The 26286-nt window shown below is 46.5% G+C and overlaps 1 long non-coding RNA gene across 1 annotated transcript in view; it reads left to right on the top strand.

Moving 5' to 3' along the window:
* LOC118093467 (uncharacterized) overlaps positions 1-25942 on the top strand; it is a 441102-nt gene extending 415160 nt beyond the window's left edge. The window contains exon 7 of the long non-coding RNA XR_009557561.1: positions 20294-25942. This is a non-coding gene — a long non-coding RNA (uncharacterized LOC118093467). The remainder of the gene's footprint in view (positions 1-20293) is intronic.
* Positions 25943-26286: the final 344 nt, after the last annotated feature.

Here is a 26286-nt window from a genome sequence, read left to right as displayed (position 1 = left end):
GATTCGCTAGTAAACTTGGACCAGTTCCTTCGCGACTCAATTAATCCCAGGAACCTGAAGCCTTATATGCAGGAAAATAAACGCGTTGTACTGTATTCCAGTATAATCGAGTTGTTGCTTGGCTGGGCTACACAGTTAAGCAGCGTATCATAATTTCGGGATGGGGAGGGGGAGAGAATGCAGGTAGAGCTTGAAAAGTTTGCATTCTGTGCAATTGTTGATGGCTTATTTGGACACGATCAGGGTATTAAGAAGCAACAAGGCAAAGGATGGTCCCGTCCACCCCCTCCCCTCCCCACCCTCGCGTCTCTCTTCTTCTATTCTTCCTATTGCGGGAGGGGCAAGTTACTGAGAAGGTGTTTTCCTGGCTTCACAAGGGTAGCCTACCAGGCTGTTACTGCTTGGTTTCTGCGCGAAGCAGATTAGACCCTTTTGGATGGGCTTGGTGATGCATTGCGCCGAGGAAATGGTTCAGTGTCTGCTTATGAAAAACCATGTAACCGGAAAAGGGGCTTGTGGGGGTGGGGAATTATGGTAACAAATAGCATCAACTTCTCCTCCTTCGCAATCACTCGTAGCCGAGTAAGATTGTCTTCCATAAACAAGGTTTAACAATGAGTCCCTGAGTGACTGAGGAGGCCAATTCTGGATCCACGCGTCCTTCCACAGTGGGGACATTGGTTTCCGGGCGGGAGTTGATTACAGTGTGGATTTACTAAGCGTGCCTTCCTTTTAGCACGTTTCTCCCTTGCGTCCTGAGATCGAGTGTCTCCAAAGCCCATGACACTTTTGGTAAAGGCTGTTCTCCAACTGTTCTCCAAGGCTTTCCATTTTTAAGATTATGGAGCTGTTGGCAAAGCAGTTCTCTTCTGCTGACTCTTTCTTCCTGTTCAGAGGACGGAGAGGTTGGGTCTCGGAGCGTCTCCATGTCAACAGAGAGAACCCGGGTACCAGAGACAATCAACAGAGCAAGAAAGATGCAACAGCCCCCTCCCTCCCTCCTCCGGTTTCAATGCCCTTTCCAGCATTGTGTTTCTAGGGGAGACATACAGAAAAAGCCCTGAGGAAGCGTTATGCGCATGTTCACGTGGTTCTTTCCCTTTTTTTAAAGCACAAAATATTAAATAGTGTTCTGCTCAGCTTCAGCGAGACTCATTCGAAGTGCAACAGGCATTATAAATTGGCGGCCTGACACCACTTCTGGAGAGTGGCCTCATTGACCTCAAGGATGCTGCCTCCTGGCAAGTGACTGAGGATCGAGGCCATAACCCGACCAATTTATTATTTTCTTTATCCGTATAAACTCGATGGGTCCATTCAGCACACAACCCAACCAGGCCCAGATCATAGAGTTGGAAGAGACCACAAGGGCCATCCAGTCCAACCCCCTGCCAAGCATCTTGTCGAAAGATGAGGGGGCGGGCGAAGCTGACCGACATGTAGAGACTGATCACCAACCACACTATCGATAAATCGCTAATTAGGAGTGTTCAGCTTTTAAAATGAAGGATTTCGGCAGGGACACTTTGTGGTGGAGGGGTTAATACTGTAGTTCCAATGATAAGCTTCCGCCTAAATGGCTTAACTGAGCTGCGGATCGACTTCAGCTAAACCGAATCCTTCACAGTTTATAGGAAATCATTTAGAGACTTATAAAAGAGTTTTGACGCAAAGACTTCGGCTTTACTAATTGTGGATCGAGACAGTAGAGTTAATTGAGTCTAAAAGCAGTCGATGGAAATTGGACACTCTGCAGGCACACCTTAAAAATATACCCACTTCCATGTATATTTTACCTCCTAAAATATGCCTTTAGGATGGGAGCCTGCCCTCAGCGTGGAGAACCTGCGCCATCCCTTAGACCAGGCACCCCCAAACTCGGCCCTCCAGATGTTTTGGGACTACAGTTCCCATCATCCCTGACCACTGGTCCTGTTAGCTAGGGATGATGGGAGTTGTAGTCCCAAAACATCTGGAGGGCCGAGTTTGGGGTGCCTGCCTTAGACGAAATGCAGCTCCTCACTGGCTGCCTGTGACTTCCCCCTCTCCCCCCCCTTGCTACTTGATAGTCTTTGTGTCCCATTGATGTACACACCCATAATTAATCCTTCTTATTAATGCCTGCTTGCGGTACCCACGAGGCTGCTGCAGCCTATTTAGATTGCCTTGGTTGGTTGCACAAATTTAAGTGGGAAACGAGTTATAAACCTAATAACTGCTTTAAAGCAAAAAAAAATTATTTGATTATGGCGGAGAACACTAAGGCGAGCGTTTAGGTTTGGGTTGGGCTTTCTTTCTCAGGCAGATTTAAGTCGAGGGTTGCATGTGGGGCTTGCAAACTATATGTGCGTGCGCGTGTGTGCGTGCATAACACACACACGCTCTCTCTCGCTATATATATACCACAGCTGCAAAAGTCACAGCAATGAAGGAGCCCTATTTCTCCCGCTCTCCCCTCCCCCTCTTTAGAGGATTAATTAATTCCTAAAACATTTGCAAACGGGAACTCGGGAATCAGATTTGGGTGGGCTCAGAATTAATTGAAAACAATCGTTGCTGGAGAGCTTCCTATATTCGCACGCGCGGTTATACCCTCTACCCCCCCCCTTCATTTTAATTTTAATTTTCTTCCTTCTGTGTTTTGTTTGTTATCTTTTTAGCAAGAAGCTTCAATTCATTTTTCAAGTGCATTTCTGTGTTTCTGATTATTAGTATTATTAATTATCATTGTATTATTATTATTCTTATTAAGGAATTTAAAAGGAAGGAAGAATTCAGGGAAGACAACACACCCGGTATGCAACAGTAACATCCGTATTGTCACCCCTTCTGTACTCTTTCCTTTTTCTTTTTTCTTTTTTAAGACAGCGTATTGTTAGATTACTAATTCGAGTTAATATGATCTTTATGGCAACATAACAGTGGTTAATTGGCCCTTTTTTCCAGCACCACAATGTAAATCACAATCGCTTTATTATTTAATAACCTCAAACGCTTCCTTGGATTGGCCCCGACAGAGAGGACCTTTTCTTTCCACGCCGTGTTGTTGGGAAAGAACAATGCAGATCTAATTGTGGAGATTTTCAGAAAGTTGCCTCCTGGAAATGACCAGCTTAGAGATGGAAGCTTCAGCAGATGTCTGCACTTTCCCCCCTGCCACAAACCCTCTGCCCCTCCTCTCCAGCCCGACTTTGGGAGATTTCTCCGGTTGGGTTTTGTTGTTGTTTTGTTCTGATATCCTAGCAACAACCTAAATATTCCAGAAACAAATACAAACAGCCCCCTCTCTCTTTCCCCTTGTGTCTGGTTGCTATACAGCCTGCTTGTATGGTAGGTTTCACAGGAAAGGAGAAAGGGACAGTACACAGCAAATTAATGCGGGGTCCTTAAAACTCTCTCACACACAACTGCGCTCATGGTTTCCTCTGGTAGAGATTTTCCTTTCCCCATCCCTCTCCCTCTCCCTCTCCCTCTCCTTCTATATGAGTGCTTCTGTTTTCTTCTCTTTTATTCAGCCGCATTTTGTTTATAAGCAAGAGAGGCTCAGCCTCAAACTCGGAGAAAGCTTCAGTTTCGCAGCAGTTCCTAGACTTTTTGCTTCAGTTGAGTTCGGGTTCCCCTGCAGCAATGGAACAGCCTGAAAACATATCCAGGTCCGTTCGGCCGCTGCTTACTGAGGGAATTTCGCCTTCTGGTCTCCCTTCTGCTCATTCAACTACCTGTTAGTCAATTTCTCATCTGGGAGCAGCAGCGGCTGCCCTTCTCTCGATCTCTCTCTCTCCCCCCGCCCCTCTTTTCTCAGTTCGTGTGAAACTGATCAAACTCTCAGCAAGATGCGAGATACTAATGGGCCGTCAACGGAGAAACAAAACACCTGCTTTCTGCCACTAGGGCGACACTCAGTGTTTACACCAAGTGGCACATACAATGCAACAGGATCCTGTTAAAACCGTCTCTGACGCTCCTCCCTCCGGTATAGCTGCCCTTGTATATTAAAAGGGAAGGCGGATCTGAGAAATACTTAGCTAGAGATTTCGGTTCAGTCCTCTCCAAAAACCCAGTCTCAGGCTTGAGCCTATACAATAAAATGCATAAAATGCAATAAAATGCTACAGTCCAGATAAAGGTGAAATCATGTCCCAAACATCCCAGTAGGGTTTACTTCCGAGTAAACCTATAGGATAGACCTACCTAAAGAAATATCTGGAGATTCAAGGTTGCATCCCTAAGCACGTCTACTTGGGAATCGCCCCACTAAAACAAACGGGGCTTACTTTTGAGTAAGGATGGTCTACATCAGGATCGAAGCAATTTGGGGTTACTGTATACACTAATTATGAAGAAGTATATTGCACTAAACCTCACAGTCAGGAGGGTTAAGATGGAGTCCCAAATTGCTTGTGGGTTTGACTTTCCCATCGCCTTTAAATATATCCTAGTCTGGGGGCACGTTTTGGACCCGGCAGTGCGTGCTTGGATCGCCAACCTGTTTGGGAAAGTAGCGACGGAGGGCAATAGACCAGCACCCCTCCCCGCAATTCCCATCCACTGCCACCCCTTTAAATCTAACTGTGCTGAAAGGAGTTTATTTAGAAAACTTTTCCCCAACAAGCCTTGGGAACAATGCCGATCCTCCGCCTAGTCTTGTTGGTTCTCCCCCAAGCGTTCAACAATGCGCGCTTTGATGCGCTCCGGAGTTCACTCAGTAGGAGATTAAAGGGTGATGTATAGCATTCTTCTTCTCCAAGGGTGTAAAGAGCTGAGCTAAACAAGCGGCCAGAAGCGCCAAATAGAGCTCTCCACCGAGCAAATCCATTGGATTTCCTTAGTGTTTTGCTTACCACTTTCAAGCACACACAGAGTTTTTTCCAGGGGGTTGGTGGGACACTGTGCCAGTTTTCGCAAGGCTCCCTTGTCTCCATTTTAATTTGCAAAAACCGCCAAATGTAGACTGGGTTGTTCCACACAAACGGACCTCCCCCCCTTCCTCGTATGGCGCATCTTCCGGTTTATACTTTTCAATACTTTTATGGAAGGTAGGAAGTTTTCAGTTGCCCCTTTTTCAGGTATTTGGGTTTGTGGAGAGACGGCTAAACTAACCCACTCGCAAGGTTTTTTTGGAAGCAACTCCTATTGATTTAAATGCAACTCTCTGTCTGCGAGGGGGGGGGGGGGGAGAGAGAGAGAAGCCGCTCAGCGCGATCTAAACAAAACGCTGCATAATCGTTGAAATTGACATATTTGTACAGGCGAAACTGCAGTTGGTAGCTTCTTGGCGAGGGCTTGTTTTGGCTGATTTCGTGTTTAGATGATCCAAGGATTGGGAGTTGTGGAAGCAGGAGGGAGAGCAGGGGCACTGCCTGCTGCCACTCCCTCCACATAATGAGCTCATTTCCATATTTGCGCCTCCCGCAGCTGTGAGAAAATCTTTGCAGGGACTTTTAAACGTTCCGATACGTCCCAGCTCTCCTTCCGTCTCCCCGGTTACGGTGGCAACTCGAAGGAGAAGTAACCGATCTACTGATCGCTCCGCTGACGCTCAAAGGGGGAAAAGATATATGTTGATCTTGGCTGGCATGTCGCAAGCTGCTGCTGGGGTTTGGAGTGGGGAGAAACCAAACCGAGCTGCACGCAAGGAAATAACTCTTCTCTGCCTTCCTGGATTGTCAGACTCGCGTGCACTTTTCCCAGGGTCTTTGGGGTTTTCGCATTTCCTAGTCTCCCCCTTCTCTTCCCCTCCTCTCTCTCCTTTCCTGATTTCATCTCCCCAAAGTGTGTTCAAAAGAAGCAAATCAGCCGCTCCCCCCACAACAGAAAACAAAAAGACCGGGATCACCCCTGGTGTGGTGGGTGGGTCCTTGGGTGACTTGCAGAAATAGGGCTCAGCTTGAGTTAGGAAAGGAAAGGGGCATTCCAGAATTGCATTGCTATGATCTCAGGCGGCAGCCTTAATTGGATGGAGGTCCCAATGAACACTGGCGCTTACTACCGAGTAACCTGTCAGGCCCCGAAAGCATAACTTCACTTTCAAGCGAGCCCCACTGGTTTAGAATCCAGGGCGAAACTCCAGAGGGACAGCTTCTCTCCTCCCCCACTCTTCTTTCCATTAGCATAGCAGGATTGTGGGGGGGGGGGTGTTGGGTGTGTGTGCATATATACAACTATGTTGTTGTTAAGTCGTTTAGTCGTGTCCGACTCTTCGTGACCCCATGGACAACTAATATACAACTATAGTTGGGTTTAAAAGCAAAGGCATTATAAAAGGAAAATGCAAGATACATCCAAAGTGAAGCCGTTTGGGGCCTGAGGGAGTCCTCTGCAGAATTACTCCGGAGAAAATCCCATTCAACTCGGGGGTATTTCCTTGCCAGTAAAGGCGCTGAGTCTTCGTGCGCATTTATCTTCCACGGGACAGTTCCGCGCCTGAAATCCGTGAAAGGTGAAAATGCTTCACTTCTGCTAGATCTGGCTTCTGATGAATAGTTTATTTATCTCGAACAGGCATGTCCAACTTTCAAGAGACTGAGATATGCTTCCACTATAAAAAAAAACCTGGCAGTGCTCTACCAAAGTTGTTGAGGTCAAAGGTGGTTCAGCTTTTTTTAGTGGAGGGGGGGAGGGTCCCGAGATCTACCTGTTGGACATCCCTGATCCGATCTGAATATTTGTATCCCGCCACTAGAGACACACAGGCGGGGAAAGGTCCCACGTATTCTATATAATTCTATCCCCAGTTCATTTAAATTGCTTGGGTTTTGGCCGGTTTACATCTGGGACTTAATAAAGCATTGCATATGAGAATTGAGCCAACTACTTTCTGAGTTCTCAGGGCAACATTTAAGTCAGTTACGCAGTTCTGCGGTTAGGTGACGTTTGCCACTGTCGTCCTTCCAAACATTTCCGTACTAGGACTGCTTCAGTGGGGAGGCTCACTAGACTGAGCCCAGGAAAAGCGAACCGCCTCGTCTGTATCAACCTTAGGCGAGCAGTCCAAAGGGGTTGTCCCAGCAGCACACGCAGTTAAGCAGCAGCTTTCCCTTTTAAGCTGAGCTGGGCTTCAGCTCCCCAAAAGACTTCCTCCTGCTATGACATCATCGGGCTTACTTCGGTGTAAGCGGCCTGAGGTCTGCAGACCACACAGCCTCATCAAATCAATGGAACGATATGGGCTCTGTCCCTAATTCTCTCTGGCCCTGATAAATTCAGCAGCAGGTTGGAGATGGGGTTCCTCCGGTTGGGACTCCTGGGGCGCTCTTTCACCCGGGGGCTTGGCCAGTTATTTCAAGGACACTGAGCAACGGGATTACTCCTACAGAGTCCATTTGCAGAAACCGTATTGGTGTGTGTGTGTGTGTGTTCAGGGATTCTTCTTTCTTTCTTTTTCCTTAAAAAAAACCTTATCTGTAACAAGATGTATAAATATCATCAAAGGAAAGAAGCCCTGTAACTCTTGGGAGAAGCAAAGAGGAAGCATAAGCGGCTTTTTCGCCTGATGATTTGTAGCTCGGCGAGGGGCTCGGCGAGCAAACACCCTGCAGGTGCAAGCTGTAACATCGCCATCCGGACTTTTAATGTAGATTACTCTGCAACTTGTTTGATCGGTCCTTTGAACCCCCTTTACAATTGCCTGTGACGAAACGCCAGGCTGATTCTCCCCCCTCCCTCCCTCCCTCCCCTCTCTCTCTCTTGCTTTGAATAAGGCCTGGAGGGTAAGTCCTCAGGGCTTTGAAAGATTTCCAGTCCCCCCCCCTTTAAAGTTAGATTAACTCCCCCAACCCAAACTCTGCTCAACTTTAGAACCTAGGTCCGTCTTTCACTTCTGAGTCTTCAAAGGGCGTATTTTCAAGCGAAGATCGTTCCTCAGCCTGCAACTTTATTTAAGCCCAAAAAACTTTCCTCTTTTAAGACCCCTTCCTCGCCCTTGCTCAAAATTAACCCCATTCCAAATGCATTTCAATGGAGCTAAAGCCTACACTAATTTCAATGCAGTTGATTTCCATATAAGTACACTTATCACTGGGGAATAAGGACACAAACACATATATGAAGGCTGCAGCTTTGGGGAAGAGGAAGAGCCCTTGAACTCAGTGGGGCGCACTTCAGAATCAGCATACGTAGGATCGGGCTGCGACACTACAATGGACGGCTGGAGAACCTTTTGTGGGTCTATTTCACATGCAAAATTCTCATGTAAGAGTGAATTTGGGTTGTAGCCTCTAGCCGCTAGGGATACTGGGAGACCCCATCCTTACTTAGACGGACCACAACAAGAAACTGTATAGAAGGAATTTTTCCTTCGTGAGGGAATGTATCCTATCCACAATGCAGAATCAAGTATCTGTTAACAATTTGGATAAAGGCTGCTGCGTTTGGGTGTTTATTTGGAAACAAGTTCCATTGGAATAAACGGGCCGTGACGCTTGCTCAGATGGGGCTACTTGCACCTGAACATTTTTTTACCCGGGAAACGAAGTTGGGGTGGGGGACAGCTTCCAGATAGACAAGTGCCTTCTATTCCTAAACCGACTATGTGGAAGTAACAGGCTGCAGTCATAACGGCATGTGGGGGCAGCAGGTGCAATCATATTGTTAGGCGCCACAACCTTGCTGCTGCTGCTGCTACTCTTTCTCTGTAGTCAGCTTCATGTCACCGCCTTAAATGAGCTTTTAATTCACATGGCAGTTACGTGGTGCATTCAGACATTTCTTCAATTTCAAGTTGTCCTTTCCAACCCCATTGCGTGTTGGCTTCCAGGAGCTGAGATCACTTATTTTAATGAAAACGGCGTTAATTTACTTCAAGTACTTGTGCACCAAATTTTAACATAAGAAGCATGTATCGCAATCCACAAGCCATTCACACTGCATTCGTATTTAAGTGCATTTTATGCCCACGGGACTAAATTCGAATCCACAACCAGTTTAGCCGAACTAGGACAAGGCATATGCTTGGGAATCGAAACCGGAAGGTCCTTATTGTGCTATATAAGACATTTTAAACTGTTTCCTGGTTTTAAATTTATTTCGTCCCACTAAGGTAAATCTGCTAAAAATGTAAAAACTTTTGTTTAATTCTGTCGAGCCCCTCCCCCACACGGACCCATTCTTTGCTGTGAGGCAAGCGGGTGTGTTGGGGCAACATATCTGGACTGGACTTAAGGATGTGATTCGCAAACGTGTTAAGACGCAGCAGTTGGATGTGAGCAGGCTTTGTGTCCTGCCTGCAAATACTTGCCCGCCTCTGTCCCTCCAGCACTACTGCGAATCCGGTTGGAAGACACGGAGATCTCTAGGTCACCACCGACTCCGGAATGAAACGTAGGAGTTAAGTCAGACTGTAGGGCTAACGCCGAGTGCGTAATGCCAGTTTTTATAAGTTGATGGAGGCTAAACTGAAATAAGCTGCAAACACAGCATGATCCACAAAGCTATTTAGGCTAAAGGATTTGGGATTCAACCTATAGAGATTGAGACCCTATTGAACACATGGATATGGCAGCAACAGGAAACTTCCGGTGGCATCGAAGTTACGCTTTACTCGGAGGAGACCCCTTGAAGTTAATGACGCTAACTTGCTCATGTTCATTAATTTCAATGGGTCTACTCGGAGTAAAACAGAAGAATCCCACTTGCCTTGTCGAGTCCAGTGTAGTGTATGATCTCGGTGCCAGCTCTCATTCATAGGAGCCAACTCCTAGGGACCGTGGGGGCTTCGGCCCCCACAATAAAGTATTTGTGGGGGCTGGGCCCCCACAAAGTTGATGGGCATTCCCATTCAAATGAGGTGTGTGCACTGCGTCATGTGATCGATTACATGGGTGGGGCTTACCTGGGCCCCCACAATATTTTATTCAAGTTGGCACCCCTGCTTAAATTCAATGACGTCATCACAACTGGGAGAAAAGTAACTCAGACATTAGTCGGACTAAAAAGGTACTTTTCACTGTGTGACTCGTGGAGCAAAGGACCTCTGCATCCTTACTCGATCGAAAGCCCCACAGATGTCATGAGGGCTGGAACTGGTGTAGGCTATGTAAAATTGCCGCGTTCTGTCTTCTTGATGTTTCGCGGGACTGAGGGATGTGTGGCCGACTGAAGGGTGAGGCTGCAATCTCAGGCGTGCTTACCCAGGACTAAGCCACTTAGATCAGTGAACACGGACAGGATCGGGTTAGATTTTTATCGCCGGGACGTTCGTAGCAACAAAATCGAAGGAATGCTGCCACATAAAGCTACGCAAGAGGAACAGCAGGGCTTCAGGAAGCCTGGAATGCCCCTTCCTCTCTTCTGCCCGAGGAGCTGACTGCGCCCCACCCCTTCAGATTTGCTTGATCCGGCTTACCAGCCCCCTCCCCCCAATAACCATTGAACTCTTTGCCCCTTCCAAACTTGCACAAGCGGCGCTTTGTTTCCATCAAAATAAACTCGGGCGAATCAATCTCTCCCTATCAAACCAGGGATTTGAATTAAAGGCCCATTGGGGACACTTGAGGCGACAAAGGGTTACACATAAATAAATGCCACAATTGCCAATTGCAAAAAGTTTATCTCTGGCCCTTTCTGGCGCACAACAGGGGGAAGCCGGGGGCGGGGAGATGGACCCTCGTTTATTATCCAGCTGTAGGCAGAATGGAAGGAGACCCTCCTCCCACTTTCCTCTATTTGGTCAACAGCAACCGTCTTTGTTCGCCAGATCTCTTCCCCAATTTTAAACTTCACTTGTCCATCCCACGTTTGTTTGTTAATGACGCGATTACCATCTGGCTCGTCCTACTTTCCAGAAGATATATATCTTCGCCTCTCCCCTTCCCCCGTTGCTCTCCGTCCTCTCTCTTAAAAAAAAAAGTTTAAATTAATTCTCTTTCCCCTCCCGCCGCCGCCGCCCATTATCGTTTAAGTACTACTATAGCCAGAAGAAAAATACGCTCTCAAGGCTGCGAATTCTTCAGTACGGTCTCAAGTCGGGGCCAAGTAATGTCACCACCTGCCCCTATAAAGGGGTCTGCCAATTTCACATCCAAACCAAAACGACGCCAAGGAAACAACTCTCAGCACTGCTCTGGAGGATTTTTTTCAGTACCCGCCTCCCCCTGTGTGATCTAAGACTCTGTGGGATTCCGGTTGAGGAAAGAAACGGAGCAGGTTGTGTGCAGCGATGGCACTTCACTAGATCGAATCCGGTTATAGTGGGATTAATCACAGAATCGTAGAATTGCAGCGCTGGAAGGCACCCCCAAGGGTCATCTAGTCCAGCCCTCTTGCAATGCAGCAATCACAACTAAAGAATCCTTGACAAATGTCCATCCACCCCCTGATGTTTACACTTCAGTTCCTTTCTCCATCCCTCCACCCCGGATTCAGCCCTTTCCAACCTATTGGGAAGCAGATTCCAAGATGCATAGGGATACGAATCCTTCAGTTATCCCGAAAAGTTCTCCATGATGCGCTTCTCGGGCCACATGTTCCCCTTTTGGGGCTACCGGTACTTCCTTTAAGCGAGGACACTGGGTGCACCTTTCATCCAGGCGTGATCCGGCAAAGTCTGAGCTTCCCCCAGTCTTTTCTAAACTAAGGCAAGTGTGTGCTTTTAGAGAGTAAAAGGGTTGGGGCGGGGGAAGCGAGCGAGCGAGAAGTTGGCTTGTGTCACGGTTCCACAATGACCAGTTTATTCACTCCAACCCGAGTGAAAGAAAAGGCCAGGAAGGAACCTAATCTCCCAGCAGCCCCCGAGGAAGTCCAACCATTTCAATTCAAAACTACCAAGGCTGGGATCCGAAGGAGTTTACTCTGGAAGAAAAGTTCCGTGGGGTTTCCGCCGGGTTTTCATCCCGAATCAATCCGGTGTTAAAATTGAAACAGAGTGCGCTTCTGTTTAACAGGGTTCATGGGCGTAGTCAGGATTTTTGTTGAGGGTGGGGGCAGACTTGGTTAGGGGGGAGCAGGACTTTTGTTGGGGGGGGCAGAACCGACGTGATTGGTCAGCTAGTTAAGTATTTCTATTGTTTTACTTGATCTAGGAGGGCAACTGCCTCCCCCTTGGCTACGCCCATGACAGGATTACTGCGATGCAAGGCAGGCTTTGTGGAGTATATCGCCTCTCTACCACCATCCCGCTTTCTCTGTCAGGCTTCCGCGCTAGATTCCTCTCCACAGCCGCTGCTCCATCGTCCCCTTGTGTAAGCACTGTCAGAAATAAGTTAGGATAATATGCACTAAATATTATTATTTCCATGCTGAGTGGCTGATGGGTAAGAGAGAATCTCCCTCCTCCCACTGTTTCCCCAAAGAGCAGCCAAAGAAAAGAAAGCAGCCCTTTTAGAATTCAAGGAATAAACGCGAGGATTGTGCAGGCACGCGCGCATACGCGCGCGCACATATATACGCCAGCCTCCTCCACAATTCATCTGATATAAATAATTAAGAAAACGCACTCACTTCAGTCTGCGTTTCTAATTGTGTGACCCAGCTAGGGAAAGGGAGCCCTTAAACAGTGATTAATTAATATAACACTGGAGTAAGCTGTTTCCTTGCAAAGGATGCTTCTTTTATTGCATGCAAACACCCCCTCGTAGATTATCAAGTAAATGTCGAGCTCAACTTTCCCTAAAACCAGAGCATGTAAGCTTTGGAATTACACAGAATTCTTTTCGGAGGGGAATGGGAAATGCGATGAGAAAGAACTGCTAATGACAAACGCACATTCTTTAGGCACTCCAGGAAAAAAGTGGAGGTAAATCCCCCCCAAAGGTTCTCTGCAATGGGCAGCAGACTTAGCTAGTTGCCTGCTTGTGTTTTTGTCTGTCTGAACTGACCCAAAACACTCATTTGAGAAATAGCTGCATTTTCCTTTTCCACTGACAAAGAATGCTGAGTAACGCAAAAGTCTGCATATTTCCTGGACAAAAGCAATCAATTACGCTCTTGTCTGGAAACAACCCAATTCACTGCTATACAGAACTGATTATAAAATAAAATGTCATACTGTCTTTTATTGGTGCAAGTTCATGTAAACTTTAGAGTTACCACTGATTTGCTTTTCTTCAAAAGATGAAGGAATCTATGTCTTTAGTACGTTTAGTCCTGGAATGCATACGATTTCTCCAAACCTAATACCTAAATGGGAAGATGCCATGGACCGGCTAGTCTGAAGGCTGGCGGCAGATTCTCAATAAAGTGGCAAATGCACTCTGCACATGCTCAAATGAACATATTATTTTCCAGCTTCCCGGGAGTAGCCTTTGCTTATTAATATAGCGGCACCCGTCTGCGTGATTTATTTTATTTTATTTTTACAAAAAAGGAGAGGACAGGTCCATTACAGTAAGAAATAAAACAAAATAAAATGGAGACGAAGGGGGTTTGGGCCTGAAATTTGATATAGGAGGACGTCCAAGAAAGGAAGAGGAAATGGAGGCAGGAATTATTATTATTATTATTATTATTATTATTATTATTATTACAGTATTATTATTCAATGAAACTTGGAGTACCAGGTGAAAGGTAGCCCCCCCCCCCCAGTGCCAACACGATTAAGGCCAGGGTGAGACTCTCCCTTCTGGAACCAACAAGTCAAAAACGCTTTGTGCATATTTTGTTTCTTTACGTGTGAGATAGATAGATAGATTAGATAGATAGATAGATAGATAGATAGATATGTCCTCAGAGTTGTTCAGAACAAATTGCGGAGGTCCCCAACTTCCAGGAGGGTGCACTTTTAATCACTAATCATTAAAATAGTTATGTTAAATATACTCAATTACATGCATGACTTCCTCCACCCCACCCCCGACGGGTCTTTCTATTCTCCCAGCTGCTCCCGTATTCCTTGACTATAGACACCAGAGGAGCGGCGGGGGTAGGGTTGGGACACCCTCGATTATAGCGAATCTATACATTTCTGGGGATTTCATCAGCCTAATTAAGGCTTTCCGTGTGGTCCACGGACCTGAATGGGCCTTTTACTATTTACTTTGAGCCAGGAGGGGAGAGAGAGTGGTGGAATGCAGCCGGAGAGGGAGGGAGGGAACGAGGGTGCGGGGCTTGGAATTATCTTTCCGATGTTGACCCGGAGAGGTAGCTAGCTGTCTCTGTAGGTGTGTCAATTTAGTGTTAAAGTAGGGAAAATAGCAGGGGGAGAAAAATAAACCAAACCGGAAATAATTCCAAACAAACAGGGACACAAACACCAAGCGGGAGTCAGCGATAATCGCCTGGAGGAGGCATATAAGGAGGGCGATGCGCCCTCTCCGAGGATTTTAGTCCGGTGCCTAACAAGCGAATCGGGCCGTGGGAAAACACCATTTACAGATTGATCCAGGCGGAATAATGGAAAAGTTGCAAGCGGGCGACCAAAGTTGTCGCCATAACTCCACAACTATGGGCCTCCTTGGTTTCCTTACGATTCTGAGTGACCGAGCTACTCTGGATTCACTGCGATATGACGGGTGGTGTCTTTTGACATTTTAAAAACAAAATCTATTTCAGTCAATCCATTTTAGTAGAGACTATCAAAACGTCGAGGGTTGCCCGTCTAGATAGGAAAACACAGACAATCCCTAATCTGTCTGATGCATAAGGGAAAAGCTCCCAGGGAGAGCTGTTCATAGAGATCAATCTATCCCATAATGTTTGGCATGTATTTCTATTTGGTTTTCTTTTCCCTGGAGCCAGATCTGGATTCTGCTTCAGGTTGATCGATTAGCAGACTGACGTGGCAATAAAAGGAAATTTTCGTTGATGAATTCGTTCCTGTTTATGAAGATGCTATCTCTCTATCCGCCTGAGGTATACTTTACAGAGATAGCTACAATATACGTGTTTTTATACGAAGATAATTATCTTCTAATCAGTCTCTCTCTAATCTCGCCGACATCCCGATCCAAAAGGCAGTTTACACGGCAGCAAACCCCGCTGATTTCAAGATAATCTCCTGGCAATTAACTGGCATTTAGGAGATCAGATACCCTAACTTGCAACATTCAGATAAATAGTCCGAGAATAGACTGCCAATAATCAGAGAATAAAAATAATAGCAGGAAACAGATTTGCACTTTGTGCAATTCCTGCCTTCACAAAAGATGGACATATTAGAATGTGTGAGAGAGATTCAGTTGATCATCCATTTATTCAGACAGACAAAATTACATTAGCCTTGCAGATTCTCTGTGAAATGACTTTCCTCTGGAAATTCTCCTGCCCAATATAGGCCCACTGAAATAAACGCGAGTTGCGCAAAACGCATTCAGGGGGGCAGAAGATCTTTCTATCTGGATTCTGTCATAAATATTTGGGATATTCCCTAATATATATATCGCCTATACAACACACCTGCTTTTGTCAAAAGTATTTTCCTCTCCTGCTCAAACACAGGTCAGTCAACGAAAAGAGCCCCACCACCACACATGCAATATTAGAATTTAAGCCGACTTATGCCGAAATCTTACAAACCTTTTACTTGCAAGAAAACCCCACTGAGTGCCAACAGGCTGGTTTCTCAAGGAAATGTCTTTAAGTGCTCACTGATTTGGGAGTAGATGGAGAAAGAAGACGGACCAGATAAATCCTTCAGCTTCACCATCAGGGCTGGCAGAGTGGATTAAGTTTTTCCACTCCCCCTGCTTTCTAACTTTAATGCGCACAACTATATATATTTTTTCAAAAGAAACGGTCTGAAATGTTGCCGTCTATTTGCCCCCGGCCTGTTTAAATAAGAGCCTCCAAAGGAAGAAGGGGCGAAAATGCTAGTTGCGACTTTCAGAGACACCTGTTGTGGAGAGGGGAAGAGAAAGATCGGCGGCTAAAACAGTGATCCTAAACGCCTTTAGCTGAAATTAACTTCTACTGAAATCAAGGCGCTTCCTTTCACAGGAAACGTTGTGTTTAGGATCGGGTTGTCAAAGAATTAGGGCAGATAAGCTAGTCGAGAGGAAAAGAGACGGGGGGGGGAGCTGGGAGAGGGACGGGGAAATGTCACCAAAGGGAAATAATATTTTATTCCTTTGGGAACTTGTTGATTGGGGGGGGGTGTTATTTCCTCCCGCTCCGCCCGGGCCAACCAGTTCTCAGCAGTGGGCGAGTCTGGCTGGCTTCCTTGCAAAGGGAAGTCCTGAGATCCAAAACCAAATAACTATTTAGGATCTATAGGGATTTCTTGCTAATTTGGCTAGGACAGCCGTCGGTGGGAAAATTGTGGGGAAACCCAGCCAGATGAACGAGGTATAAATAATAAATTTATTATTATTTCCCATCTTTACATAAAATTTAGCCCTTTAGGGCGACGGGAATGAGAAACAAGCGGGCACCAGAATCCTATAAATAGAGGCGAGGCAGAGGAGATCAGGGTGCATATTTCAATCTCTTTTTCTGAATTAATTGCCTGAACTGGAGTGGGATCCGAATCTATTAAAAGTACCGGGGTGGGTGGGTAGGATCTGCTTTGCTCAGCAAATTTCAGATAAAATACTTATCTACAAAGCAGTCGACAGCGCTTAATACTTGAATAGCAAGTTTGTAGATAGGCCTCCAATCTTATTCAACAGAAGCACCTGAATTATAACTGAGTCATAGTCAACAGGATATACTGCTGCAGAAACGTGTTTAGAATTGGCCTGTATGGACGCAGTTCTACAAACGGTACTGCTGCTGAAGTCAGTCCCACTTCTTTTCAAGAAAAAAATCAGATCCAAATATGTCAAATAGGGAACTTGTGGTACTTTCTTCCTAGTTAAGAAGGCCACAATCCCGCGTACCTTTACTTGAGACTCAATGGGGTTGATCTTCTGCGTAAATACGCATAGGACTGATGGGAATAATTAGGCAGAGGCGTTGGCTATAAACGTGTTTACTTGGGAGTTACAACCATTAAATCCAATGAAGCGTGGTTAGGAACCCAGATATCTGAAATAACTAGAATCATAGAATTGTGGAGTTGGAAGGGACCCCAAGGGTCATCTAGTCCAGCCTCCTAGATCAGACATGACAGATGACCACCCTTCTATACGTGAAATAAGCCAAGAACCTCGGAGCAACTCAGGAGCAATCCTCCCGTCATTTATCCAGGGTGCCCTTGAAATGTCTGGTGAAGTTTTTGTATGGGGTGTCCCAGTGCAAGGCTGCAACTCTGAACACACTTATTAGGAAGTAAATCCCAACCAAACTCGATAAATACGCTCAAAATCCAACTGTACATACCTCTCCCATGCAAGTGCACAGATTTAAGTAGCATGTGAGCAGCCAGCCTTAATGCCTTATGTGTGACCCAAGCCGTCAAAAGGTAAAAAGTATGGCAAAGGGGCGGATCTTTCCCGTCCCATTGTGGGTGTGGGTGTGATAATAGATGCGCCATAGCTGTGCGGAACTTTTATGTGCTCCTAAAGCCCCCGGCGTTTTTCGTGACCCATGAATCCTCCTAGACCTAAGTGTCGGCTGCCTAAGAACTGGCCGTGCTGATGCTCCAAGGAAAAGCGAAGCGAAGCGGCGAGAGAGAGAGAGAAAGCGGAGGGAGGGGAGTTCTCAGGGCATTGAAATCTGGGGAGACTGAGTCGTCTTTGCCCAGAATAGTAAGTAAGGCAAGTTCACACGACGATCGAGTAACCGAGAGAACAAGAGGCCCATTTTAATCAGGTGGTTATCTCTCTCCGAGGTGGAGATCAGAGCTCCGTCCCTCCTGGCCCTTCCATTGTGTCCCCCCTGCTGGAAATGACAGCTCCTTCAGAAATAAGCAACTTTGTCCCTGGATGGGATTTCACCTCTCTTGCACTACACATGTCCCCATTGTCATTTTACAGCTCTGGCGAATCCTCTAAATTATAGAAGGGTCTAAGCTCGGCCTCATTAAATCCCTCTTTTTCTTTTTTTGTAAGGGGGGGAGGGGGGAAGAGCCTCAAGGTTGGCAGAGTATATTACTGTAAGCCGAGGGAGAGACTTGAATCTTATCCAGATGGGGATTGAAGGAGCTGTGGTACTTAAGAGCACTCTTCCGCGCGCCCGTGGACGTGCGTGCACACAACCCCCAGTCGCCTGATTAGTTTTACTATATGTTATACTGTATGTATATAATGCGCGCGCGCGCACACACACACACTTCTGGACAGTTCTAATCTGATAAACGCGCAACAGTTTCCCTCTGTCAAAATCAAAGGATCAACTGCAACGCAATTTCTTCATTCTTTCCCTTCAGGTTCCTATTGTTCAGGCAACACTCAAATAAAGATATGATCAAATGAAGCTGCAGTTCCACCAAAGGGAAGCTGCCCTTTCATCTGACAGTGTTTCCTAATTTGAACTTAAAAAGGGAAGTGCAGCCATGTATCCTTTGCGAGATTTCTCTTCAGGCACAAGGTGCTTGGATCCTTTAAAAAAATATTAATATGAGGGTATTTCATATTTATTTGGAGCTTTAGCCTCCTCAGCCCATCCATCCGTAAAACACAGCAGGAAAACGCTAAACTGATGAACAATATAAGAGACATTCGGTCCCTTCCCCTCCATGTGAAGCGGGAGACAAAGATTGTGCCACCGGTGGCAACTCAGGATAAGTCGACGCCTTGTCTGCAACATCAAGTGACGGCCAGCACGCGTGAAAGGACCGTCATAGATCAAACACCACACATAACTTCAAAACGCAATAGTTGTATTTTTTTTCTACTGAGTCAGTCAGTCAGTGTTGCGACGCTGGGGCAGAGCTCCTGGGCATGGATGTGTGAAATCTCTCGGGCTCGGCCTTTGGCGAGTCTCCCGCAGAAAGGACGGAAGGAAGCACTGATCCAAGGTTCTAATGGAGCTCACGGCGGGCATCTTTAAGAAGCCAGCCTTAGACAAGTGCATAATAGTAGGACCCCTCAATCAGATATTTAAAGCCCCGGCGTTTAAACATTTTTAGTGCTATATAGGAGCATTTGACACTTTGTCGGGAAAATACTCAGAGCATAGCTGCCAAGTTATCCCTTTTTTTAAGGGATTTTCCCTTATGCTGAATAGGCTTCCTCGCGAGAAAAGGGAAAACTTGGCAGCTATGACTCAGAGATCTAGCGCAGATGTTGAACTATTGGGGAAGTACCCTCCCGTGAGCAACCCACCCTTTAGGAGAACGTCGCCTTCTGCTCTATGGAGAGCACTGCAGAAGACGCAGGCAATGAGATTATCCAATAGTAACTCCCGGCATAGGCATAAGCCAATCCAGTCCCGGAAGTCCCTTCCCCGACCAATCAGAAACTCGGCTTTCCTGGCAGCCTTCTTTTCCTAGCCCCAGGTTCACTTCGTTTTTCATAAATTTATCATCGAACACGGGTGCTTTTAAATATTCAGAGAACAACAACAGCCAGGTGCCCGCTGAACGCTGCGCATTAACTATGAATTAACTAAGATCCCTTTCCACAAGCTAACCGGATCACAATTTCAAAGGCAGCAACCTTACACCGAAGCTGAAACATTCCCTCGCTAAGCCGTGTACACGAACACGCTATTGCCGGTTTCTTATTCAAAATAAAGTTCAGGAAAAAAGTCACTGCAGGGGACGTTGACAAATCATCCAAGAGTCATTAGCTCAAATCCAAATACTGTATTTTCGCATCTCTCCAACAATATTTATTCTGGAAGTTTAAAGTCGGCGGAATTTATTCCGAAGTATGTTGATTGGGCGCTGCACATTTACTCTCTTGAAGGCCCACTGATTTCTATCTAAGGCTTCGGTTTAATTCAGTTGTAGGTCAAGCGGTCAGCTTCTCCCCTAAGTCTTGGGATCGGGCGCAGGGCTAAAACCAACGCGAACTACACCTCCAAATTCTTTAAAGAATGTCTCCACTACTTCGCAGGGTTTTTATACCTTTAACTGCTACGTGACAGGGATAAATCCAACAGGTGCAGACTTCCTCACTACTGTAGCTCTAGCGTTGTTAATAAAAACTAAGCCATATAATCTCTGCTCTTCTGCAAATGGTGTTTATATATTCCCGCCCTGGACTGATGCGCAAGGGTGGGGAGTTGCAATCTTATTTTAACACTCCCCCATGAGGTCCTTTTTACACACATGTTCCTGGAAGCTCCGTCTATTGGATCACTGGTTCCAGGATCCAGGTGTGGCCCACGGACTGCTCCTTCGATCCTTAGCAATCTTCTTTGACTTCGTTCTTGTAACTGTGTTAGAATCACAGCCTTACTTGGAAGTAAATTCCATCAGAATCACTTCCGAAAACATGCATTTGCCATTGCGAGAGGAGGAGGAGGGGGACGATCAGTTTCTGTTTTAAGTGGTGGTCTCACAATACTTTCTGTACTTTCTGAACTTTCTGTCCAGGTTGCCAAACCATTGGAGATGCAAGGAGCTCTTCAGCCTTCGGCATGGAATTGAATCGAGACATATTGGAGATGCCCTGGAGCACAGTGGGGCAGGATGACAACAGCAAACTGTTGGCGGTAAGGGATCAGCTCTCTCTCTCTCCCCCCTCCCCAAATCGTGGAGCTGAAAATGTGCGCCCGAGGGAGAGGAATCTGAACAAAAATGCCAAACCGGAGCCCTTCCGACTCCTGGGTTGCTGCCGCCACCCACTCACTCCTCTGGCCCCTGCCCGTCTCTTTCCTCGCATCGTCTTAGTAGCCCAGGCTGCCCATCCCCAAACTTGAAGGTGCCAAATTACGTTACTGCTGGCGTCGGAAGCCCCTTTCGGATCCGTGACAGCTGAGCTCTCCTTATCGATTATGTGACAGTGCGCTTCATCGGCGCAGCCCCAGAAGCTGCCGTTTGGACAAGTCAGCCTCTCAGAGAAGCGACTCCACTTCCTGTAGGCCCTGGAACCTGATCGATCAGATTTTAATGCGGAGAGACACTCCCGAGCCGGTCGCCGAACGGGTCCAGGCAGCGTCTGCTTCCCGCCTGACCTGGCCAGACAACCGCCTTGAAGCAAGAGGTCAAGGCGAGCAGGCGCCCGGAAAGACAAAAACCGTCTCGACTAAGCGCTGCCCAGGGGGTGTGGGTGGGGAGGCTGTAGGAGCAATCGGGACCCCATAGGTGTGAGGGGGAATATTCTCTGTGGCTTGAGTGGGCCTGGGCACCACCCATAATATGCGTCCCCGAGGGCTGAAGATGGTTGCGCAGGCTCAGTTCCCTACAAGGTGGCATTGGCCATATTTTGACAGCAGGCTGGCACTGGCTCCTCCATTCGATAAGGTTGATGCGGAAATAAAACTCATCTAGCATCTAATCCAGGCATAGGCAAACTTGGCCCTCCAGATGTTTTGGGACTACAACTCCCATAATCCCTAGCTAACAGGAACAGTGGTCAGGGATGATGGGAATTGTAGTCCCAAAACATCTGGAGGGCCGAGTTTGCCTATGCGTCATCTAATCGCACCCCAGCAATTGGTTTCCGAAGAGCAGCGCATCTGAGTAGGAAGGCTGCTCTTATGGAACTTGCCTTTTCCAAGCCTGATACGTTTCTAAGGTTTGTATGAGGCCTGTTCCCGCATCACACTGAACACAAGATGCAAGTGGTCTGTAGACACGTACAAGTGTTTGTGTGAAAGAACGTTCATTTGATCTGTAAGGTTCCGCTATTGTGTCCACAGGTACACAGACTGTGCACTCTTGAACGTTACGTGTGAATCGCTGTACAGGTGCGGAGCTCAGCTCAATGACTTATATCCGGTTGATACATTCGTATCATCTAGCACAGGCATCCCCAGACTTCGGCCCTCCAGATGTTTTGGACTACAATTCCCATCTTCCCCGACCACTGGTCCTGTTAGCTAGGGATCATGGGAGTTGTAGGCCAAAACATCTGGAGGGCCGCAGTTTGGGGATGCCTGATCTAGCATCTTATATGGGCATCCCTGTGCACAGGGCAAGTGTGCTTCTGCCTGTCCCTTTCCATAGGATGGGCAGACAGAGGGACCAAGCACTCGCAATGGCTCTCTCCTTCTTGCTCTACAGTATCTTGTTTCTCAAGGCCTTCCTGGCGAGACCGTGGACAAGATGGACCCAGCAAGATTTCAGCTGGATAATGGGACGTGGGTTGACAAATATGATTTTTTAAAAGGGTGTTGGGAGCGAGTTGCGAAAAGCAGGCAAAGCCCTATAAGTAGGTGGGGAATCACAACCCACTGACTAGGGCTAAGCAAAGTCGAAGCGAGTTTATTTCAGGACTGCAGGACATTCCGAGTTGGTGATAAACAAGGAATTGACTTACAACACCCCCGGCAAAGCGAAAAGCTTAGATGGCCAGTCGCTTGTGCAGCAGAATCCTGAACAATACACCTTATTGCAAGCCATAGCTCCTTCAGGTGTATTTAAGACCTCGGCTTTAAGATGCTAACGTGCCCGGCCTATGTTTGCTGAGCTGGTTGGGTTCCAGACTCGTGGGGTTTGTTCGTGTATAGGATTGTGGCGTCATTTTTGTCTAACGCCCTATTCGCATGTGTGTGAGAGAGGAAGGGGGAGAGAGCAAACGGAATACACAGACAAACGCGTTGATTTGGAAGTAAGTCCCGCTACTTTCTGTGTCGCTTACTCCCGGGTTAAGGGGCACAAGGTTGCAGCCTGAAACATCCATATACAAGCGCTTATTATTTCCAAAGAAGTTTCGTTGACTCAATAAGATCTGCTTCTAATGCAATAACATTTAGAAAAGGGCGTAAAGGACGTGCAAAACTGCCTTTCCTATCCTTCTGGATAAACACGACGTGTGGCATTAGCGATGTTATACGACACGCGTGTTCGCATACGAATTGTTTGTGCACTTGCACGTTTTACCTTTCATCCGCTGAATATGCTTCTTAACTCCTTAGTAAGGCGCTTGAGGAGGGATCTCACCCTTCGTGACAGAGAATCGGTGACACTTGGATCCTAAATCCTATACTCTTAAAAGCAATTCAATTATTTCAGTGAAACCTACCTCCAAGTAATGGACATAGAGAGGGTGTGTGTGTATTGTTAATTCTGCTCAGAGTACACCCATGACTAACTTAAACCCATTAATTTCAGGGAGGTCTTCCCCGAGCATGACTTTTAGGGTTGCTTCTGTGGGCTGGCACCCTTACCCATCAGCCAGTCCCTGAGCTCAGCTGTGGCTTCCTGGGCCCCCTCCAGCTTGGGAGGGAAGTGCCCGGAGTCTGCTTTGCAGCGCCAACTCTTTGGGGCCGGAAGGGAGAGCCTCTCCCACCAACACGTGTCCCCAATGATATTATACCTCTGCGCAGATTTTCACTGTAAGCCCATCTTGGTTGAAAAGCCGGGGGCTCAAACGAAACAAATAAGCAAAGTCAACCAAGCTGAGAGTCGACTCCTACCTAACCCTAAACACAACGGGCGTGGGGAGTTTTTCGCTGCTCCTTTTCGTTTGCGCAGAACTGACCCGATTGCTTTTTGTTTAAAAACCTATTTCCACACTTCCGCGCTCTGCTACAAGGTGACCACCATTAGGATGTTACGAATCACCTGCTTGTTAGTCAACAAGAAATTGGAGGGAGGGGAGTGACCCACCCCAATTAAAAAGCGATTCGTTACCCAAAGGAAGCCCGCAGCCAACCTCTCTGTTTTCCCCCACACTGAAGGCAGAGCCCCGAAATTTTAAAAATGATTTTAATTAAGGTTGATGAGAAGACCAGATCTGCCTATGAGGTGAGGCCATTAATCCGGCTTCTGGAGCCGGGGGCTCCCCCGCAGAAGGTCTCCAAGTGGGGGGCGCCCCCCTGCCTGCCCGCCGCCTTCTCCTTCTCCCTTCCAGCAGAGGTTTCATTACTTGCCGTTAGTGCCTGAAAACAATGAAGGATGTCGAACTGGGCTTTTATTGATTATTTGTCACCCTGTATTTGTCAGTTTCAATCACTTTCCCCCCCTGAAGTTTTACTTACGGGCACTTGAGTTTTCGGATTAGCGCAGCTCTGAGGATTGAAGGGAGGGGGTTGCAATTTTCCGCTGGCCTGCTTCCCCCTCCCGAGAGAACAGGAGAGTGGTGAGAAACAAGGGGAGGGGATTCGAGGTTGGCGCAGGCATTAATGTACAGAAGCGTTAATCGGTCCTCACTCAAAAGCGGAGGATTGCGGAGCCCAAAGGAGTTTGACCCTGCCTGGAAAAAATAATACCCAAGCGCGACCAAGAGGCGTTTGTTACTTTGCCCCGCGACTGGTCAGTTTATTCTCTGTAGCCCTAGAAGGCATTGCTCAGTAGGGTTTTCCCTCAGGGCCTGTTTGGCTCTAGTCTAGTGTCTCCTTTTTGATCACGTCTTCACTTGCCTGTATCTCTTTCGCTTTCAAAAGTGGGAGACTTTGGAACAGGGAGGTTAACTGGTCCCATGAAAACTGAAATGCTTGAGGCCCCCTTACCCGGTGCAGGGGTGCCAAGCCAACTTGCATTAAATATTGGGGAGGCCCAGGTAAGCCCCACCCTGCAGGATTGATCACAAGATGTGATACATGCACACCATTCAAATGGGAATGCTTTCCCACTTTGAGGGGAGGGAAGGCTCTGGCCCAATCAAATATTTTATGGAGGGGTGTGTGTGAAGGGACCTTGGCTCCTAAGAGTTGGCTCCTATGGCCCCCACGCTTGGCAAATCATACACAAAGATACACACACAAAAAAACTTTTCCACAGTTTATTATATAAATGCATGAACAACTCTATGTGTGCCCATTGAGAAGTGAGCCCCACTCAGTGAGTCTTACTTCCAGGTAAAGGTGTATAGGTTTGCAGTGTCGGGAAACTGCCTTCACATGAAAAATAAAAATTGTCCTTGGGATGGCTACTATTAATATCATCAGCATTAGCATAATTAGTAGTACAGTAGTAGTATTTCTAGTTCTGCCACATAAGAATACAGTGGTACCTCGGGTTACAGATGCTTCAGGTTACAGACTCTGCTAACGCAGAAATAGTACCTCAGGTTAAGAACTTTGCTTCAGGATGAGAACAGAAATCATGTGGTGCCGGCAGTGGGAGGCCCCATAAGTTAAAGTGGTACCTCAGGTTAAGAATGGACCTCCAGAACAAATTAAGTTCTTAACCCGAGATACCACTGTATCAAGTCTTATTCTCCTGTAGTCTGCAATTGGATCAAATCCAGTTTGTTTCAGTGATTCCTCCTCACCCCCTGGGGGAGGTGGAAGAGAGAGATAATGTCATGCTCTTGAGAAATTTGCTAACAAACCAGTCTCTGACTGTGTTGGAAAGTAAGCCCCTCTATTCATTAGGACATTTCCCCAGGTAAATGTGCAGATAGCTGCAGGGATGTGGCCCTCTAGATATTGCTATACTGTGGCTCCCATCATCCTTCACCATTGGCCAGGCTGGCAGGGGTTGAAGGCAATTGGAGTTCAGCAACACCCAGAGGACAATAAGCTCCCCAACCCTGCTACAGTATAAACAAAAGCAAGTCTGCAGCTCTTTCTAAGGACACTAGGTACCGGTAGTAAGGCCTATTAAATACAGCAGGTAGTATTTCCAACAATTGGGTTGGATTTAAAGTTGGATTCAAAGTGAAAGCATTCTGATTCACAGTGCACGTAGGCCAAATTCTTTTAAGAACTAAAACTTATTTCAAGGTTTTAGTCCCCAGATGGCACTAAATTGTTTTCAAATCTAAATACTTAATCTGAACGACGGTAGTTTGAGCTGAGTTGCCAGGAAAGTCATGTATAATCCAGTAAATTTGATTTAATTCTGTTGTAGATGGTGCTGCTCTGTTGGTTGGCATCAGCACAGCTAACTCAGGTCAATTCCAGTGTTTGTACTATGCTGTTAGGCTACCTGAACCAACATAGCTTCCAGAAAAAAATTCATTGAGAGGATATATCATTGTAAAGTTAGCTTGGATGGATTTAATTGCAATCAGATTTTGATCTCAAAGTCCCATAGATTTCCATGGGAGACAGAAGCAAGTTTTATTTTGAAATCTTTAAGAAAATATTTTAGTTTTCTGTTATGTTGCTTTGACTGTATACTCTATATTAGACTTTCTTCAGATTGTTTTATTTATGTTTTATTGAATTAATATGCTGTAAACCGCTTTGAGATTTTTCTTAAAAATTTAAAGCAGTATAGAAATTTAAATAAATAAATAAATAAATAAAACAAATAAATAAATGTGCTTAGGAGTTTTTCCATAGGGACATAGAAGTGCTTGACATTGGTTGGCTCATGTTGACTGAGATTTACTTTTAAGTTAGCATGGATAGATTTGCAGCTCAATTCCATACATGTTTCCACTCAAGTATGTCCCATTGAGTACAATGGGTTTACTCACAGGTAAGTGGATACAGAATTGTGGCTGTAGGTGTTGATATGCAGGGCTTGAC

This window comes from Zootoca vivipara, chromosome 5 (assembly GCF_963506605.1).
Source record: "Zootoca vivipara chromosome 5, rZooViv1.1, whole genome shotgun sequence".
Taxonomy (NCBI): domain Eukaryota; kingdom Metazoa; phylum Chordata; class Lepidosauria; order Squamata; family Lacertidae; genus Zootoca; species Zootoca vivipara.
Note: the sequence above shows the minus strand (reverse complement) of the source record. Positions and strands in the feature narration are given on the sequence as shown.